Source organism: Cydia amplana, chromosome 21, assembly GCF_948474715.1.
Source record: "Cydia amplana chromosome 21, ilCydAmpl1.1, whole genome shotgun sequence".
Classification (NCBI taxonomy): Eukaryota; Metazoa; Arthropoda; class Insecta; order Lepidoptera; family Tortricidae; genus Cydia; species Cydia amplana.
Window position 1 is genome coordinate 3,839,966 of NC_086089.1, and position 20,901 is coordinate 3,860,866.

Genomic DNA, 20,901 nt, shown 5'->3' on the forward strand with positions numbered 1-20,901 from the left:
ATGTATTAAAGAACTGCTGCTAAGAATACTAAAACAGTAAATAAAACGGTTACATTCTTTAGCACCTGGAAAAAATCAAAACCTGTGACTTGACAGAACAAAAGTCTTATCTGAAAAACTTGGGATCTAATTATTCTGGTAATAAATAATACGGAAAAAAATCTTATTTGGGGTAAATAAACCAGCCGGGTCATACACATTTTTTTGTACCTACCTAAAAGCATTTTTTTTGACAGCACCTTTACAGGCGTGATATTATGTCTCCGGGTTGTTAACATTTGATATTTTGTCCAAAAAAGTGTTTTTTTTTCTGAAATGTGTTTAAATCAACCGCCATCGCTCCTACTTTAAATCGACTATTACGGTGTTGGTCATAAACTCAAGTGCATCAATCAAACAATAAAAATAGAGGAATCAGTGTAAATTGCAATCGATCTGCTGCGCGTACTCAGCGATCGAGTGTAGGCAACGCGCGAATTTCACCGAGCTGTTTTATTTACCTTTCTTCAAGCCCAGTGCAGTAACAATATATTTTATTACGACTATCAATTAAATGTGAGAGTTTTGAGGGCCGTAAAATTAGCCAACTTTGCAGTCTTTTCAAAATATATGAAAGGTTAACAATCTACTATCTTGCCTTACATCTATCGCTGCCGTCATCAACTCATCATGAAGCAACTAACCAAAGAGTAAAGTAAATATATGAACTAACTTACCGTTTTAAAGTTGTAGGAATGTCATATTGTACGAATGTCAGTCAAGTCCAATTTTACGTTTTAAAATTATATTTGTAAAAACAAATAACTTAAAGGTAAGATTATTATTTAATGCCATTTACAACATTGAAGTTTCTCGCGGCTTTGTATGAGAGTTGTTGTCAATCTTCAGTATTTTGTCTAGTTTCTGAAGGTGCCTTTATATTTGTAAGTGTTTTGATTCTCAGATTTGAACCCTCGATCTCCGGAAAAGTCGTAAATCAATAGACTCTGCCATCACCGCTTCCCATTCCATTTTAACCACTTACCTACTGTATTATCTAATCTTTCAAGATTTTGCTAAGTTTAAAATTGGAATAGCTCATCCCACATTCTTTCCAGCTGTGACGTCACGTTCGCCTCAAAACGCAGACAATTCGACAACTATTTCATTACGAGTAGTTCCAATAACTTTGCATTTAAACGCGACCATTATATCCTGAACCATGACAAAGTCTTTTCTAATATTAAGTCGGTATAAGTCGGGGGATCTATTTACGTTGGATGTGGGTAAATGCCTTGGGGATATTGAAAAACGTTTTGAAGTGACGGCATTCTTATGGGGGTATATTGCGTCGGTTAATATTGCTTGCGTTTTGAGCGCTTAAATATGTGTGATATATGAGTTCTATTTTAATACAAGTTCCTGTGAAAATATAATTTAAATGCCGCTTTAACATATGTACTTAATCAAATATATTTAAGGAGTGGAAACTAAGTAAAAGTGAGTAAAAACATCGAGGTACTCGTATTGATGCAAATAATATTCAATAAACCGGTGGGCCTGGAGACATCAAGTTATGAATACAGGGTGAAATCTGAATCGTGGTCATAAATAACAAGGTTATGATGAAAAATTGAAAGAGAAAGTAATCAAGTATTCGCTATTTATGTTTAAAACCTGGATTAAAACCGCCGTAAGTACCTGGTTTTTCAAAAGGTCAGTTTCTAGAAAACGGACGTCAATTTCAGTAAATTACAAGTTCTAAAACTGTCACAAAAGGTGCGTCCAAATTGAGCGATTGGTCTAACTAGGAGCGCGAGAATTCATGGCCCCGACGGAAGACCAGCGCCAGCCCATGCAGCCAGGCTAGCACCATGCTGAGGCGGGACCAATTCGTGGCTTATATGTTAAGTTGTGTTACGTGTTGTTTTCTTCTTTTATTTTTTCATATTTGTAATGTTCATAATAATACGCAACTTTTTAGTCGCCTTGTGATAGGGAAAAAAAACAACTTTATTTTTTTCCATACATTGACGGGATACACTCTATTGTATAAACGCTCTCTATTATATTCATTCGAAAAACCCACTTGACACTTGGTTAAAATCGGTCTGTTTTTAACTTCGCGGACCATCTCGGGTGCTTCAAAGGACCAACCGTGATCCACCGGATTAGAACCGCTTTAAGGTGACAGGATTGTAAGTAATGATCTCATCAAAGCGATCACCGGATTCATTTCCAGAAGTGTCCGAGACCGTACTAATATGCGCCCGCACAATGCAGTTGCAAATCAGTCTATTAGCCCACAATGGAGTGCAACTAAGCGGCAATAAGGACACAATTCAATGGTAATTTAGCAAAAATGGCGGATGGTCTTTATCCGAACCGATTCAAAACCAGATGGCGTCGAAGAAAGGACGAGCTTTTTTACAGAACGTCGGGCGACTTGCCAGATTGAAGCAACGTTCTTACACAGATTTAGATACTAATATATTAAGCTTAGAATAAATTTAAAAGTGGAAAAATTACTGTCTTGGGTGAAACTTGAACTCACGGCCTCTGGATCGATACTCCAGCGCTCTGCCATCTGAGCCACCAAGGCCTCATCCATAGCTCATCTCTGCTTGTTAAAATTAAAAAAAGACCAATATATTACTTCTAAATTTTTCAAATTGGCAGAGTTATAGATTTTTAAATTCAGTTTATAGCTACCCTCGCGAGGTCTACAGACAGAGCAACTACTTAGTTTATTAAGACATTTTGTAAATGCACGCTACATGTCTTCTGTAGCTTTTTGAGTGTCATGTGGCGAAGCATAGTGTTACTTTATTATTTATGACTTATGACCTATGAAAAATATAAAATTTGCAATTCTGGTTCTGCTGAATAAGCCAATAAGGGCACAATGCTTAAATGTTAAATAAGTAAATATTACTTATAGTTTTTTTACACAGATTTACCTAATTCCACGATAAGCTCAGAAATGTTTGTGTTGTGAGTACTAGACGACTAAACACTTAATAAATACATAGAAAACTTCCATAACTCAGGAAAAAATACGAGTAATAGCCCTTGCCAGGATTCGAACCTGTCTTCTTTTTTCTTAGGCAGGGTCACTACCGACCGATGCTGTCAAAATAACAAAAGTTACCTACTAGAAAGTGCATGTAGGCCAATGTAAAGTGGGTTTGTTTTAAATTCAGTTTCCATCCATGTTTGAACTAGATCTAGTATCCTTGCTAAAACTAGGTACTGTTTTTTCCGCATACTTGTAAATATGTACGAGTAGGTATACTTATGTAGTGTGTAGGTAAAAATGAAAATAAAGACTAAAACTAAAACCACTATAATTATGTATGCCTATAAGATTTGAGGAGTTGTCTCGATTCCTCGTCGAACCCACCATCAGAACTGGATTTATACAAAAATGTGACCAATCTGTAAGCATATACCTACTTTCAAACAGGGATCGGATACCGGTATTTTTTCGTTCTTTGCTAATTATTTCATTTCTAATTGGGCAATCTAATAATACGAAGTCGTTACCTAAAAACGCAACTGAGTCCTACATTTAGAGTATAAAATAATTCGAAAAAATAGTTATTTCGAAGTTTTTACAAAAAACCGGTTCCGATCCCTGCTTTCAAAAAAAAATTTTTTTTATAAAATGACGAAGTTCTGAAATAGAAAAAAAAAAGAAAACTCTAATTTTGAACAGGGAATTTTGAAGTTTAACGACTTAGAATCTTACGCTAGTCAACAATGCAAACAACAAATGCGTGCAATTTTTCAACTCCAAAAGGGACTGACCGTGGGCGCGCGCGCACTGGAGTGCGATTTAGCGCTCCGATAGGTTCGTACTTGAATTCAATTGCCCGGGGTCAATGGCCTCGGTGCACTCAGCTAGTTGCGTTTAATTGGTTCAGTGTTTAGTGACAGTGACACTTTTTGGAATAGTACGTATCGGCTGTGTAAGACAGTTAGTTTTTTTAAGAGTATTTTTTGAGATTTTTTAATTAGATTTGAAAAGTTTTAATAGGTACAACAATTTAAAGAGTAATCAAATAGCAAGACTCATAAAAAGGGCCGTTTATACATACTGTGTTTTGTGTTGGAGATGATTGAAACAATGTTTTTTGTTTTTGTTAATTTTTTCCCGTAATAAGTAAATATGTAATAAAAAGTTACAGGAGCTGTCTTTATTGATCCGATCCGATTAAGACACAGTGGAAAAGGAAAACGAAAATATTTATCCTAATTTAGTATTAAATTTTCAATAAATAAACGACACCAATTAATAAGAACTGAACAATGAAGAGAAGAGGAGTTTGGTACTGGCACAGGGCGGACACGCTATACGTCAAAAATGATTTGCGTTTATATGTGTGCGCGGCACGTCTGTACACGCGTCATTGAGTTTCTGACGGAATCCTGACGGAATCTCAGTAGAGCGACTTACGCACACATTCATGTCGCGGCCTGTCGCGGGCGAGGTAATCCGAATCGGGGCGGGGCGGTGCGTGTCCGTTCTGTATGATAATACTATTACTTCTGTGGTACTGGTTTGCGATGTTCTTGAACTTTTCTACCGAATAGTACCGGTTGTATTGTTGTAACTGACCGCAGAGAATAATAAGAGAAGTTATTAATTGGATCATTTTATTTTCAGGTGACTTTTTGTACTTTTGTAGTCACAGTAATTAAATACTTATAGTATTCTAGTTAAGCAAGGTCGTGACCATTTCAGCCGAAAAACGTAAATTTTACGGATAATTTCATATTATTTCAGGCAGATGCTTCTTGATAAAATGAGTGACGGATTAAAAAAATGTAATCACGACTACAATACGGTAACTTTACTCATTCTATTTAAAGAGGAAATTGTCATTGTATAATTTTTCCTCCTCTTGTAGTAGCATTATTAAAAATATTTTGGTAAAATTTTGTGAGTGTGTATTTATCTCTTGTTTTAGCGATGTCCAGATAGACAAACGGATAGACACACGGACATTAAGAAACTATAGGTAAGGGTTCCATTTTTGCTATTTTAGTTACGGTTCGGTCGGTTACTTTGGTTTAGGGTTGGTTTAGGGTTCTAAAAACTAAAAATAATTTTAGTGACAACAGTTTTTTCGCGATCGCAGCTGGAACACCCTCATCTCCTAATGGGTATTCTTGCAAACAATTATACTTGTATATTTCACCACCAAGTTTATGGTACGTAACTAATAGGTACACGTCTTGGCACCAGCATTAGCGCGTGTTAGTCTCGTGTTAAAGTTGAGATTATCTTCGGGAGATGTACGTTTTAATGCACGCCTTTATGTGCCTCGTAAAAATTACGATAAATTAAATGTAAGCACAGGTTAAGATGGTGTCAGTAATGTTATGAGAGTCGTTCATTACAGTCATTAATGTGAAAAAACAATGCGAACGTAGGGGAGGTACATATATATGATACCATGTTTGTCATACAGGTCAAATAGTTCATAAGATTACAAATATTACAATCTATTAAAGATTACTTACACCATGAAAAAAAAATCAAAACATCGATAAACCCTATAATATGGCCCCGATATGTTCCCTATAAATATTATACGGCCCTATTAGGTATGACATCGAAAATATTTTATATCTAAGCCAACTCGCACTTGGCCAATATTTAACTAAGCCTATTCTATTACATCTAATAGATTAGTAAACACTACTGACAAAGGGCCCTACCGAACTGGGTCAAGACTGTGTGCTTTTGGGCCACGTGTGGGGTCACACTACGCTAAAAATGTGATCACTCCATTTCAAAGACTTTAAACCTTTTGCCTACACACATAAGGTTGAATTTTAAATGAGTTTTCATATGTAGTTATGGTGGATGTGTAGGGTGACAATGTTTGGCGATCAATTTGTACATGTGTTTTAGTAGAGAGCGAAATTGTAAACATTGAGGTGCAGAATAGCAATTTGATTGCAGTAGAAATCTTAGTTTTTGTTTTGTGAAAAAAATCTAATAACTATAGCGAATAAATGGTTTATCTATCTATCTAACTTGTAAGAATGATATAGGTAGTATAAAAGTACCTGCTTATAAAAACTGGATGGCACTTTGAAGGGGCTAATTTTTTTTTCATTTATACCTAAATATACAACACAATGTTACGAATTTAATCATGCAGTTATTAATCTATTTTCTAAAAGGAAAAAAATAAAAATAATCACATTGAGATCACATCACATTTATCGAATCCGATCCGCATGTGACCTTAAGTAACTATGGAAGTTAAAAACCTAATAAGTCACGTAAACGCAGACACATAAAACAACAGTTAAGTGTTAAATAACGTATTTAGTTTAAACTGGCAATGTTAAATCAATAATTCTAATGTAGAAGTACAGGTAACATCAAAATTAGCATAACATCTTGGAGACTAAGATCACTTTTCACATTAAAGATACTGCCGGCCTAGCCAAGCTGACAATCGCTATCGCTTCGACAACGAAACGCTTTGTGCCTCTCTATCACTCTTTCATATTAGTGCAACAGTGACAGTTGCGTTTCGATCGCTACGGAGCGTAAGCGATTGGCACGTTGGCTACGCGGCCTGGCTAGTTTCTTCTGAGGTACTTGAGCGTTTTCCAAAAAAAGTTTACATTTCATTCATATCTTCAAAATATTGACTTCTTGGGCTCATTTTACTCAGAATCATTTGTACATTCACGCCTCATACATGAAAAAATGTGTCCCAAAATTTTGTATGAAAAAATATTTTTCCAGTGCGTCACGTTCAAACAAAAAAATCATTCATACAAAAATACGCTCACTTACCTACATTTTATAGATAAAACAACTATAAAATCATGACAAACTATCGAATCTGTGCACTATACCTGAGCGTTTTCCATAAAAATTTACATTTCGTTCATGTCTTCAAAATATGGACTTCTTGGGCTCATTTTACTCAGAATCATTTGTACATTCACGCCTCATACAGGAAAAAATGTGTCCCAAGATTTCCTTTCCAGATCGTGACATTTTTGTATGAATAATTTTTTTATTGGTATGAACGTGACGTACTGGAAAAATATTTTTTCATACAAAATTTTGGGATACATTTTTTCATGTATGAGGCGTGAATGTACAAATGATTCTGAGTAAAATGAGCCCAAGAAGTCAATATTTTGAAGATATTAATGAAATGTACATTTTTTTTGGAAAATGCTCACCTACACCTCGCGAATCCCGTTCCGCCATTTCGAAAAAATTTCAATCAACAACAGAATCGACATAAATTTACGGTGCGATGTGATTGGTCCTTCATTTCGGATGTTGTCTTTTACGAATCATGTAATAATAAGTCTACCATATTTTTGCAAGAGGCATTTTCTTATAAATAATATCAGGTTTAACATACTGACAGTTAGAATTCGATGCCGACTGTCAATTTGTTTCTTAGTTTGAGATTTGCAAAGGTGTAGTAAACGTGTGCCTCATGCAAGTAAGGCAAGTATTTGCTCTATTTGATTTTATTGTTAATTTACTGTTTACTGTCGACAAACTGTTCGAAAAATATCATTATTTGACCGTATTTTCTGCAAAGTTATGTATCATTTACAAGTACCTAGGTATTTTTAAGGCGAATAATAAACTCACAATCATGATATCGTTCTGAAGCGGCAATTTTGAATATTGCCTGATCTAGATTTTTTTTCGAAATCCAGCGCACGATTGTATCAGTCTGTTTTAAGGGTTATCAGTCTGTACTATCAGGCAGGCAGATACACAATACATACCTATCGGGCTTTTTAAAATATGAAGGGGAATACCGTTTCAATGGTTACCACGAAAACCGTAATCGAAGAAAGGCTATGTCCATGTCTCTCGTTCTTGTTATGGCAAGGACACAAAAACTGTATTCGACATGAAACCACTACGGTGAAGATGGATCTTAATGAGTAATGAATGAACAGACTGCCGTATTCGAACTTCAAGATATTCACAAGAGACGACACGTACTAGATCCATTCTAGATACGTTATAGTTTAGATTTCAACTAGTTCTCTTTTGCAGCGCAATTCCGGCATCCAATGTCACTTTTACGATAGATCGTGTTAGATGTCTATTAGATGTGAATTAGATCTCTAAGTAATATCTTGTGGAAATCGTTCAAGAGCATCTCCAGAATCGCGGAAATGTCAAATTTGACAGGTTAGATCTTAAACATATCGTTATCGTATCTTGGCGATGTCTAATAGATATTTAATAGATGTCTATTACAAAATCCGAATCGGACCCATAGACCAGTCTTCTTACATTCACAAGGCAGGCTCTGCTTCTCGTTCAATATAAGTTAAGCTCTTTACCCGCATAGATCTTATGGATGTGGAGGCCAGGTTATACTAGTTGAGTGACCAGCTGTAACAGAACGTCTTCTCAAGTAGCAGTATCGTTGACACTTGACCATGAATAAGCCGTATTGCAACGCTATAAAGCCTACCAATGATCAGCTAATTATGTTGCTGTTATTAACAGGAACACTCTTAATTAACCATCGATGAACCTTAAGTATTTCAAATAAGGTTTATTGTCAGTTAACAGTGACGATGGCTTTGTTTTGTCTTCGGGCAGTGACCTCGAGCAAAAAGTGGTCAGTTTTTACTGCAATTGGACTTAATCGGTAAACAACCTGAAGGTGCAATACGTAAAACAGAAAATGATGATGTTAAATTTAATTGTCAGGTAGGTAGGGCATTTCATATAATTTTAAGAATTTATATCTTGGGATTTAAAAATTTGGGCACATATATTATGTAGGTCAAAAACTTTTTTATGCATTATGCGACTTCCCGTAGATATCATAAAAATGTACTAAGTGCTTCGTGTATAGGTATACATTTCGTAACACAGCAGCCCAGATAATATAGTCACCGAGATCAGGCAATAAAACTTTTAATTCAAATCAATATCCAATAAACATGATTACACTAGATCGCACATAAAAAGTCAATCCATTCGCGCATTCGCTCCGTCTACACCAAAAAAACTTCCCAAATACACACACACACAAAACGAGTGAAAGTGTCAACACTCACACTCACTGCTAATAACTGTCACTTTCGATCACTCCGATTGGGACCAATAACCATTTAAATTAAATCTTAACGAGCCAATGTGAGCAATTACGGGTCATTTGACCCCAATAGTGGGATTAGGGTCATCGTATACTCAGTGCCCGTGTTAAGGTGGCTGGTGTAAGATGAATAGCGATTTTTATTCAATCAGAATCTGAAAGTTAGTTTGAAAGTTTCTAAAATAATTTATTTTTGAATACCTAGGTTTTGCCATCTTACTTCGAGACGATTTTCGTTTTCATTTGTGTTATATTACAGAGTTCGGAAGTAACTGAGGTAGTTATATTTTTGAAGTGAAAACTTCTTTAGCGGCGCTGTACACTTTTTGAGGTGGGGAAATAATGTTAAACTCGAGACAGCATAAGACGGTCAGGGCATAGATGGCCACTCATTTAGATGGCATTTAAATCAATGAAGAAAATCTCAATGACATTACATGAAAAACTGTTACATGTAATGTCATTGAGTTTTTCTTCATTGATTTAAAAGACATCTAGTGAGCTTCGCTCTAACTGGTATTAATATAACTCGAGTACTAACAGTGATGTGCTTAGGGGTTTCAAGTAATTAACGCTAACGCTAGATGGCGTTAACCTCAATTATACGTAGTGCATTTTGCACTAGTCATTGAGTTTTCACTTCTGCCGGCACTCCCTGAGTGCAACCCGTTGTTTTTTTTTCATATTAGACTATAAAGCTGATATTCAGACGTCGACTGCAACTGCATTACTGTAGCGACATTGCTATTGCGGCGTTAATGACGTGACTGTATCTGTTCATCTCCTTGAAAATGAATAGAATAGAATAGAATAGAATATGATTTATTTCAGCATAGGTACACAGTTATACAGTACATACACAGGAAGAAAGAAAAAAAAAATCTTATAACTAACTTGTACACTGTCACTACACTGAAAAAGGTGAACACTCAGCATGATGCCGGGTCCTACTGGAGTAGTACCTGACGCTGGTCTTCCGTGAACACCTGTAGGGAGCGTAGTTGCGCGCAGCTACCAGCTAAATACAGTAGTAATGAGTGCCGGATTGAACGCCATAATCTGATGTTTCGAACGCATAACCTACCTAATACCTATAGGTACGAATGCGTAGCTTTGTGTGGTTTCCAAATGAATAAAAAATGTAGATTAATTTATTTGATAAATAATACAAGAGAGTTACTTACTACAAAAATATTACTTGCTAAAAAACCTTCCTGTCAACATTTTTTTTGTAAAAAATCTAGGACTATACATACAAGTATGAGTATAAAGTATAAAGGATGAGTCACGTTATATATGTCGGCGGCCGATCGTAAGATCAGGCAGATCGTAATGTTCCTGTGTAGGTAATGTTTTGACGATAGTGACATTAAACCAATAATAATATATAGGTAGGATAGGTTCGTTAGGTTGCTTTAGATGCCCGAAGGGCAAACTGCCCAGAAATAGAGCGGGGCTCCGTCGACTCAGGGAACGGGTCAAAGATTTTCACGTTTCACGATATGCCTAGGAATTTCACGATATGCCTGATCTTACGATCGGCCGCCGACATATAGATCGGGCCGTGACTATTACGTGACCGGGCCGTGTCCGGGTCGGAGCTTCCGTTGGTTACTTTTCTATGACAGATGACAGGTGATCACGTGATGCTTTCCATAGAAAACGAAGCTCTGGAAGCTCCGGCCCGGACACGGCCCGGTCTAACGTGAGTCATCCTTAAGTCTGTCCAACTGATATACCTATACTTTCCGGAACGCCCTGTTTATGTTATCAGACAGTACAGTTAACAGGAAAGTATAATCGCATAAATAACAATATTAATAACAACTTGTAAATCATATCGAGATCCCATTAAGATGGTATTGACAATGGAGTTATAAAGCCGCTACCACACTGATGATTTGCGACGCGGTCATTACCTTAATGATCCGTTCAGATTCAGACTACACACCAGCATTACTGCAGCAGTGTTGCAGCGCGACAATACTGCCGACTGCATTGCTGCCGTAAATGTCAATTCCGGGCGGCAACGTCGATTTTGACATTTTCGGTTGTAGGTGTAGCGAGTTCCCCGCACAGTGTTTGAGTGATTTCCAATTAAGATTCCGATGTGTCACGCAAATATAAATTATCAACACGTGACGATCCGGAAAATATAGGTAATTTAGATTTATTTGCAATCACAAATGTAATAATCCAAATTTTGCAAACAAAGCACTATCAAAACAAAGTCGCTTCCCGCTGTCTGTCTGTCCCTATGTATGCTTAGATCTTTAAAAGTACGCAACAGATTTTGATGCATTTTTAATAGATAGAGTGATTCAAGAGGAAGGTTTATGTATAATTTGTTAACTCGTGCGAAGCCGAGGTGGGTCGCTAGTGTACAAATAATTTAAAATCGAACAATTCCATCATGGTTGTGCGGCGGTCGCTTCGCTCTGTGATCGCACGTCGGTTTTATCGTCATGTGTAAGCGCCCTAACATAACAACAGTTCTGAGGGCCTACCGCGAACCACGTTCGACGTGTTGCCTCTCTATCGCACTTGTAAATTCGTACGTAAGTGTGACAGGGAGGTAACACACCGAACGTGGTTCGCGGTAGGCCCTCTGATTATATTACTATCACTGGTATCGGTCGCGCACCGTTACGTGGATCATGTTATTCTTTAGCTTTGTGCTCTTACAAAATACTGCCTTCTTACGAGACTTATTAAAAAAAGTTGGTACGGAATACGGAACATCGGTGGACGAGTCCGATTCGCACCTGGCCGGTTTTTTATTGTCATAATACCCATAACTCATTTTTCAAGTCAATTGTACAAAAAATGCTACTTCATCATCTAAAAATTATACGGTTAACTGTTGAGATTAACCTGATACAAAGACATGATAAGTTGATATGATAACTAATCGAAAACCTATTTCGTGATAAAAAAAATACAACATCTCTTAACAAGCTTTCAACAAAAACAAAATGAACAATCAACGCTCACTGTCCATATGTGACGTTATCTATGGAAAGGGACCTTATTGTCGATGGCGGTTACGCCATTATTATCGATGCTCCGATATAAATACAATGCTGCGCGACACTGTGCGGCGTAAGCGCCATCGACAATAAGGTCCCTTTTCATGGATAATGTCCCATATCATTAAATCGAATTAGTTTACCAATAGCTCATCAACTACCTAATGCTTAGTCATTCGTCTTTGATTCTCTGACACAGTTCGGATTGAATCCAGCCATGATATCTATTGTGGCTCTGTATCGTAACCTTATTCTGGCGAAAGGTGATCTAAGCATATTATACTCGTCACACTGACAGGTCTGATTGGTGCTAACCGACTTTGATAAAAGGGGAGAGTCCATGTTTGACCCAGAGGAACTAGAAAAACTATAGAAGCCGGACTAGACCTTAAAATTATTGACTCGACTGTACTGCGCACATATTCACAACGCCGTCCTGTTTTTCTTAGATTAATTTGAAAGGGACGAAACTACAGTACTTATAGCCACTTTTTAATTTCTACTCTTTTTTGCCAGAATGTACTGCTGCGCAAGATGTTTAACATAATTATATAATTTTATTCCAGGTAATCAAACTTTTTTTAATACCGGGAAATTATGTCCATTAGTTCGACCCCTTTGTGTAAATTTGTTATCTTATCACGACTGAAAGCGAAAATATTAGGCTCTTTATAATTGTTGTGTAAAAACTGTATAGAGTGTGCAGGTATTTTTAAAACGCGATTATTCCGTTTTCGTAAATAATAATCTGTAAAAAATTAACTAGCGACCCGCCCCGGCTTCGCACGGGTAAACAAATTAGGTACCTATACATAAACCTTCCTCTTGAACCATCAAAATCCGTTGCGTAGTTTTAAAGATATAAGCATACATAAGGACAGACAGCGGGAAGCGACTTTGTTTTATACTATGTAGTGATGTATTCTATTCTTATCAAAAAGTGTGCAAATTAAAAAAAACCTGCATACAACGTGCCGCCCACTATGGGGCATAAAATGCATGGCTCGATTCTATTCGCTAAACCGAGATAATTTTACTATTGGTTCCATAGAAAACATCGACATCTGATCAGCCAAAATGTATGGAAAAGCCAATATTTTTTCGCGATTTCGGGATTGGTCCCATAACAAAGTACCTAGCAGTTTAGCGAATAGAATGAACCCTTTACTTAAAAAAGCAGTGAAGTGCGAGTCGGACTCGCCCATGAAGGGTTCCGTATTTAGGGGATTTATGACGTATTAAAAAAAAAAATACTTACTAGATCTCGTTCAAACCAATTTTCGGTGCATCATATATATTTTTTATCATTCTCTTATTTTAGAAGTTACAGGGAGGGGGGGGGGACACACATTTTACCACTTTGGAAGTGTCTCGCGCAAACTATTCAGTTTAGAAAAAAATGATATTAGAAACCTCAATATCATTTTTGAAGACCTATCCATAAGAGATACCCCACACGTATGGGTTTGATGAAAAAAAAAATTGAGTTTCAGTTCTAAGTATGGGGAACCCCCAAAGTTTATTGTGTTTTTGTTCTATTTTTGTGTGAAAATCTTATTGCCGTTCACAGAATACATCTACTTACCAAGTTTCAACAGTATAGTTCTTATAGTTTCTGAAAAAAGTGGCTGTGACATACGGACGGACAGACAGACGGACAGACAGACAGACAGACATGACGAATCCATAAGGGTTCCGTTTTTTGCCATTTGGCTACGGAACCCTAAAAACCTCATGGTAGAGACACGCCGTATGTTACATTATACACTTTCGTATGCAAGCGATAGGGAATATTACGCGAAATTATGCGTAGGGGGCGCCACTCCCAAAATAAGTCACAATCTAAGGGTCTACCGCAAACGTGAGAGTCGAAATTCTGGTTATCTAACCTCTCTATCACTCTTGCATATTCGAGCGATAAAGAGGCAGATAGTTGAGTTTCGATTTCGCGTTTCCCGGTAGGCCCTTTGTAAACAAAACCGCCTTCATGTATCAATGTCATATTTGATTGTCTGTAAAACTTGTCAAAAACAGTTTAAGGTACAGTATGTACTCTATCTATGGTATACTAAAGTCACTAGTGCTGCTCTCTGGCGGCAAAACATTGCAGTAATACTCTCTATTAGTTTTCGATGCACGTCATATTATGTCCCGCTGTTAGTACAGGCCAATAACATCGTATTAGCATAATTTAAATAACATTATGGAAATTAGGAGTGACTTGATTCATTAATTTGCTGTACAGTGGGCATTAAATATATCGGAGCGGCCAAGGTGCTCACAAATATCTGAACACGCGATTAAGACCTACGGTTTTTAGCAATAAACTTCAAAAGAGATCTAAATTGACTACTAGATATCTTAATCCGATCTACATATACAAGATATTAAAGTAAATAAATGAAATGTCCTTACACCGGCGATAGAGGTACTTTATACCTAAAATTGGGTGAAAGGGACCCCAATCTCAAAATATTTGGGCTTTTTAATTAGTAAAACTGTGATCCTTCCACTATTTTATCAAGCAGAAACGTCTGCGAGCGATAATAATTTTTTTTATACTAAAGGAAAAATTGATAAATTCACCGCCTCAGGCAAGACTCGAAGTTGTGACCTATCGAAAGTTCGATCGCTGCTTCCAACCGAGCAACGGAGGCTTACCAGAAGCACATCAAATATTTTATGTTGGTAATTCATAACAATCAATCAGATTTATATATTATGTTTTCCCATTTATTTTTAATAACTTTATTTTCATTTCCTTTTGTAAGAATTTGATATGTTTTCTGAAAGAGCTACGAGCTTTCTATTACACCGTGTGTATAATTGCATGAATTCTATAGTAATTTAAATTGTTTTTTTTTTCCTTATTTTCTCTTAATGCATGTTAATTATAAGATGTATATATATTTTTAAAAGATGTGTTCCGCCGAGTTTGTTGCCGGTCCCATATTGGGATACCCTCCTCCAATTGAGGGGGGATTTAAATCTTCTCGGGGCAGAGGTGTAGGGTTGGAGCCGGTCTACCTAGCTTTATTTGACGTTCGTGGCATTGTAATTATGCCTACTTGAATAAACTATCTTTTATCTTAATCTTTATCTTATCATAGAGAAAAAAATACATAGATTGCTCACTCCATACATCAGTTTTAGTACCAAAAAGACTATTAGCATCTAGCATCGAGTAGCGGAACTATCAGTACTGCTACATCTATTGTCAAGTAGCAGTACTGATAGTTCCGCTACTCGATGCTAGATGTAGACACTGAAATTAATAGTCTAACTGACGTATGGAGTGAGCACTCTTGTCTTACTATATTTCTCTATGCCAGAAGGGTGCTAATCTTTCCTTTGCTTTCATGCCATTTTTCCTTTATTAAAAAAAACCGGCCTAGTGCGAGTCGGACTCGCGTTCCAAGGGTTCCGTACATTAAATTTTCGACGCTCGATCCGACGCTTGACTGCACATTTCTAATAGGGTTTCTATAGGTAAAGAACTATTTTGTGTATTTTTATCAAAATTTTAGACCCAGTAGTTTCGGAGATAAAGGGTAAAGATAAAATGGTCGGACTGAAAGACAGACAGACGCACGAGTGATCCTATAAGGGTTCCGTTTTTTCCTTTTGAGGTACGGAACCCTAAAAAAGATCCTTTTATCAAGATTTTGGGTCAGAATAATAAAAAATTGTGCGGTAATGGCGTAGACAAAAATATGGCACTAAAGTAACTTGATATAACTAAAAATATTAAATTAATTAGCTCTTTTTGCCATTTCTTCGGAGCACTTAGATGGAAGCGATTATCTTCTACGTATTTATTCATTAGTTATAAATAGTTATCTTGAGTCGGCAGTTGGCTCATGAATTAAACAAGAATATCAGACGCACAATCACAATCATGCTTATGAAATTTTTGCCACTTGGTAGAATTCTGAGTTGAAAAAGTTCTGAGATAGAGTCTGTTCGGAAAGAGAAGAGTCGTGGAATGTATTGGGTACCATACATTCCACGACTCTTCTCTTTCCACACAGACTCTAAAAGTTTTTGGACAAAAAATTTGGTCACTACCTCAATACATGTCACTTGCTTACTTCGTCAACTTCCTGAATTACGATTTGTTTTTAAATATAAAGTCAATGACCTTAATTAAACTCGCTACAATTATAGTCGTTAATCACAGTCGCCATAAAAGTTCCATGCAATTTGTTCTTTAGGTTATTAGCCGGATGTTTTAAATGAGATTTGTATTAATACTTAACTGTAACTATAATAAACGGAGTAACTGCGACAGTACTGATGTATGTATTGAGGTCGTTTTGGTATTAACTTAACTAGTTCCAACTTACTTTTAATCCATATAAACTTTCTTGCACAGGTATTCAAGACTGAAATAACTAGACAGCTATTAATCTTGAGCTTGTATCTATAACTCGTTAAAAATGGCCATGCAGTTGATGCAGGTAAAATGTAACATAACCTAGTTTATCTTTAAGACCTAGGTTTAATCCCAATTCTAAATTTTCTTCCTAACCTAAAAAATATATATATATAAAAATTTAATCAAACTTACTCAAAACTGTTCCAAAAACACAGGTCTCCGAAAAAGCACAGCACACGAAAAAATTTTCGAAGTTCGAAATTCGAACGCAAGATCCACCGCGCGTTGAACGGGCGTGCGATTTCAACGGCGGTTTCAGAGCCACTGGCCGCGCACCCACCAGCCCGGCTAATATATCTCGCATACAAGTTTCTTTCGTCTTTCACTGGTGCAGCCGCGGTACCAATGTCTCCTCGATGAGCCATTTCACCTAATCGTAAATCTTCGCGGGCATTCGGCACCTGTCGGCTACCATTTTCTGGGTTAATGAGGAGTCCGAGTGCCCGCTGTTTTCTAAGCGTTTTCGAATTGACGCTTTGACGCGCTATGGGTGCCGAGTGCCGACCAACATGTCTTGACACCTTGCTGTAGGGTATTTAGAGTGTGTGCGAGGTTAGGTTGTTGATGGGTTTGAAGAGTTTCTGCGTTTTATGTGATCCTGGTACTGGTAGGTATGTGCTTTTTGCGTTTTTTTTATATGCGCTTCGCACATAAGTATGATTTGGGACATCAACTTACTGTATTTTCTGAAAACAATAAACGAAATTGTACCTATTAGGTATACCACAAGATAATGCAAATTTCATAATTTGACCAAATTGGATCACCAATTCATTATTTAACAATGTTGCGTTACATTGTTTGTGGTAAAGCAAGATTTACTCTAAAAGGCCTTTTTTCTCGAGCAACATGTGCCATGAATTGCTAATAAAACGAAGTATAATATCATACTTGACAGACACCATATTCCCCGGCCTTGTTACTATTTCTAATCTTCTTCTTCTTCCTGCCCTTATCCCACGTTAGGGTGGGCACAACATGTTCATCTCTTCCATTCTCCTCTACCTTCGTCACCTCAGCACTCACTCCTTTCTTTTTTACAATCCATCCATCGTTTATTGGGTCTACCGTCCGCTCTCCGTCCATCAACATTCATCCCTAACATTATTTTACCTACCTATATGGCATTCGTCCATCCTAGGGTTTGCAATCCGGATCCGAAGTATGTGAAATTATCCGGATCCGGATCCGCGGATCTTCCCATACATAGTCCGTCGTGCAAACCCTAATCCCTCCTCATTACACGCCCATACCACTCTAACCTATTTCTAATATCCGAGTATAATCCTAAGGCGTGTCCTCGCCCAAGTCTAAACACATGTATCTGTTTGGTTAACTTTAATTGAATGAAAGTTAACCAAACAGTTGAACCGCCCGCCGCGAAATTGGATGAAGTTTCCACTGAATAGTTCGCAAAGCTCGATTAGTTTCTGTTGCCGTAGCCCGTTGTTTTGATTTCGGTGTTGTGCTTTGTGTTTCTATTGAGTTACATGAATTTATGTTGTGTTTAGACTTTAGTAGCCTATTAAACGTCTATAAAAAGGAGGAGATTATTGGGCCGATGTTTATTTTGTTGTTGACATTGTAGTCCGTCAGATATGTCGATAAAATATGGTGGATAAAATTTCCCGTATGTCCTAAAAAATCTTCCGGATCATTGTTTAAGACAAGACATCAACGGAATATTGCTTAAGAATTCGTATTTATTCCACTCAGACTTCAAACTAGCTAAATTTCATTCAAAACTAACCCTTAAAAATTACAACATAATAAAAATATTCTTTCAGCATCCTTTGTAACTTATCATACGTTTAGAAAAATAATTGAATATTTTTGTATCTGATGATACAGGAATAAGTATGTAGCTTTCCTCTTTCATAAAACAACGTACCTAATTACAAGAGTATTACATTTCTTAAACGGATACCGGAGTTCCAAGCCATATTAGAAATTTATGAGTGACGATGCGCTGACTTTGGGACTAGGGGCCATATTAAATTGATGTTACGCTGTTGTTATATTGACGATGCCATAAAGCTGAAAAATAAATTAAGAGTGAAACAATTCAATGTCCCAGGCGAGGCTCGAAGTCGCGACTCTGTGGATCTCGCTTTGCCAACTAAAAATGTGAGGTTATTTTTTATGTAATTTAATTGAAAATAAACTTTAATGCCGTATTACTCAACATAGCGGAAAGGGTACATAAAAGTCCACTTTCGCTCTTCTCTTGATTTTAATGGATTTACGAATACTTGTATAAATGTAAAAGTGGTAATAGGTACTACAACAAAGTTGTTTAGTGAAGACATAGCTCTTCTCCATTCAATTGTAGTCCCCATTTTCCTTCATGGATATTAACGTACCTAATGGAAAATATACAATAACAATGCATATTTAACCATCTGTGGCAACTTAGGCAAGTCAAGACGATGTTTATTTCTGATCATTTACGCGTTCTAAAAGTGACATGTTTTTATTGTGAAAGTCAATAAGGAAGCATTTCATTTATTGCAGTCTATAAGTAGATTAGTTTATAAATTGAAAAGCCAGTTCGTTTGACAATCCAACATTTCTAACTAGTTTTCAGTCGGGTGTTCACAATGTTACCGATTACAAAATAAGCATTTGTAGAAAATATGGAGACTCCAAAGTTATCCAGACCTTTAATCCTATTTTTTACGATAGCCCAAATTTTTACCGGTTTCAACCTTGGCTTTATAAAACAAATGAATTATAAAATGGCCGCCTTTTATTTTTGAATCATAACAGGAATATTCATGACCGGGTTTTTAGCAAGTTCTGTGCTTGTTCAACCATTATGGGGCATTTATGCTGTTCAATATTTTTTCACATTCCTCATTTTGGTGGCGAGTAGATACACGGTGTACGAATTTATGTTAGATTCAAGTCTGGTGAAGATAGAATTGCAGCAGGTCTTTTTCGTAGAAAACTCAGGCAAGATTATATGGATATACGGTTATTTAACGTTCTTCTTCAAGTTTATATTCGGCGCTATATACATCAGTGTATAACAAACCAATGCTCGGACATATTTCAGCTATTATTACTGATACCGACTTTGGCTTTAGATATTATACCGATAGTCCTGTTTCTGGTTTTTTATCTCATTAACGTGAAACTGAAGCATCTATGTCTGAGGTTCAAAGACAATTATATTGATGTACTTGAAGTACAGGCGACGTATAAGACAGTTGTGGATTTACTGGACAAAATAAGATCAACAACTGATAGTCTGGTACGTCATATATACCTACATCAACGTATCTTCCGAACTTTTTACAACATTAATGCTGTACTGTAATGTATATGTCATTACAGTACAGCATTACATAACCTAGCGATTTTATTTTCAGATAGTATTGGGGTTTGTCACTGACTGTCCAAAATGGATTGCAACTAGCTGGCTCGTTTTGAAACGCGGAAAAGAAGATGAGGTTTGTCTGTAAATTTATAAACTGATAGTTGAATAGATATTTGTTTATCAGGGGTGTCAGGGGGCAAAGATATTGTTTAACTCGTCGTGCTAATATTGATACAATGAGCAAGCAAAAGATTCGAAAAATAGTAACTTCAGCGTTGCGAAGGTTTCAAGGCGATGGTTAAAGAAACTTTGCTACCTACCTCGTACCAATGAGTTTTTTGGAAACGAAATATCATTTGATATTCATTTGTCAGTTGCTTTTCGGTGAAGGAAAACATCGTGAGGAAACCGGACTAATCCCATGGATCTATATCTGAATCCCTAAAGTCTTTTCTCCTATCTTTGCATTCCCTAATATTGTTTTTCATAATGATCAGTTGCCCTAACATTAAAAACCCTAATTTTGGTTTCCCAAATTATTGATTACTTATCCTAATGTTATTAAGCATATTTTCTTTTTTGCGAGGGTCGCAGTTCTAACCCTCCTAACCCATTTTTGTGGCAGCAAGTTCTAAAACATAACCATTTTTCAGAACCTTATATTATGGAAAATAATCGTTATGACAATTGATCGTTAGGGCATGTGCCCATTAGGACAAACCAGTTAGGGCAAGTGACTTTAGAACAAACGTTGTTAGGGATTCAGAATGACACCCAATCCCATTAAGGCCTAGTTTCCCCTCTGGGTTGGAAGGTCAGACGGCAGTCGCTTTCGTAAAAACTAGAGCCTACGTCAATTCTTGGGATTAGTTGTCAAGCGGACCACAGGCTCCAATCAGGTTCACCTCTCGGCTCGGCTTTAGAGCCGTGGTTTTCGCGGCCCTTGCTAAGTATATAAGGTACGAATTTTTTACAGTAATTTATTTTGTGTAGTCATGGACGGCC

At 36.8% G+C, this 20,901-nt stretch overlaps 2 protein-coding genes across 2 annotated transcripts in view; both read right to left on the bottom strand.

Moving 5' to 3' along the window:
• The window catches only part of LOC134657871 (serine protease inhibitor dipetalogastin), an 85,761-nt gene extending 68,580 nt beyond the window's left edge, over positions 1-17,181 (bottom strand). Inside the window, exon 1 of the mRNA XM_063513452.1 lies at positions 16,707-17,181. The gene's annotated coding sequence lies outside the window, so the exon portion shown is untranslated. The remainder of the gene's footprint in view (positions 1-16,706) is intronic.
• LOC134657817 (facilitated trehalose transporter Tret1-like) overlaps positions 1-20,901 on the bottom strand; it is a 404,724-nt gene that overhangs the window by 87,256 nt on the left and 296,567 nt on the right. The gene's annotated exons all lie outside the window — the stretch shown is intronic.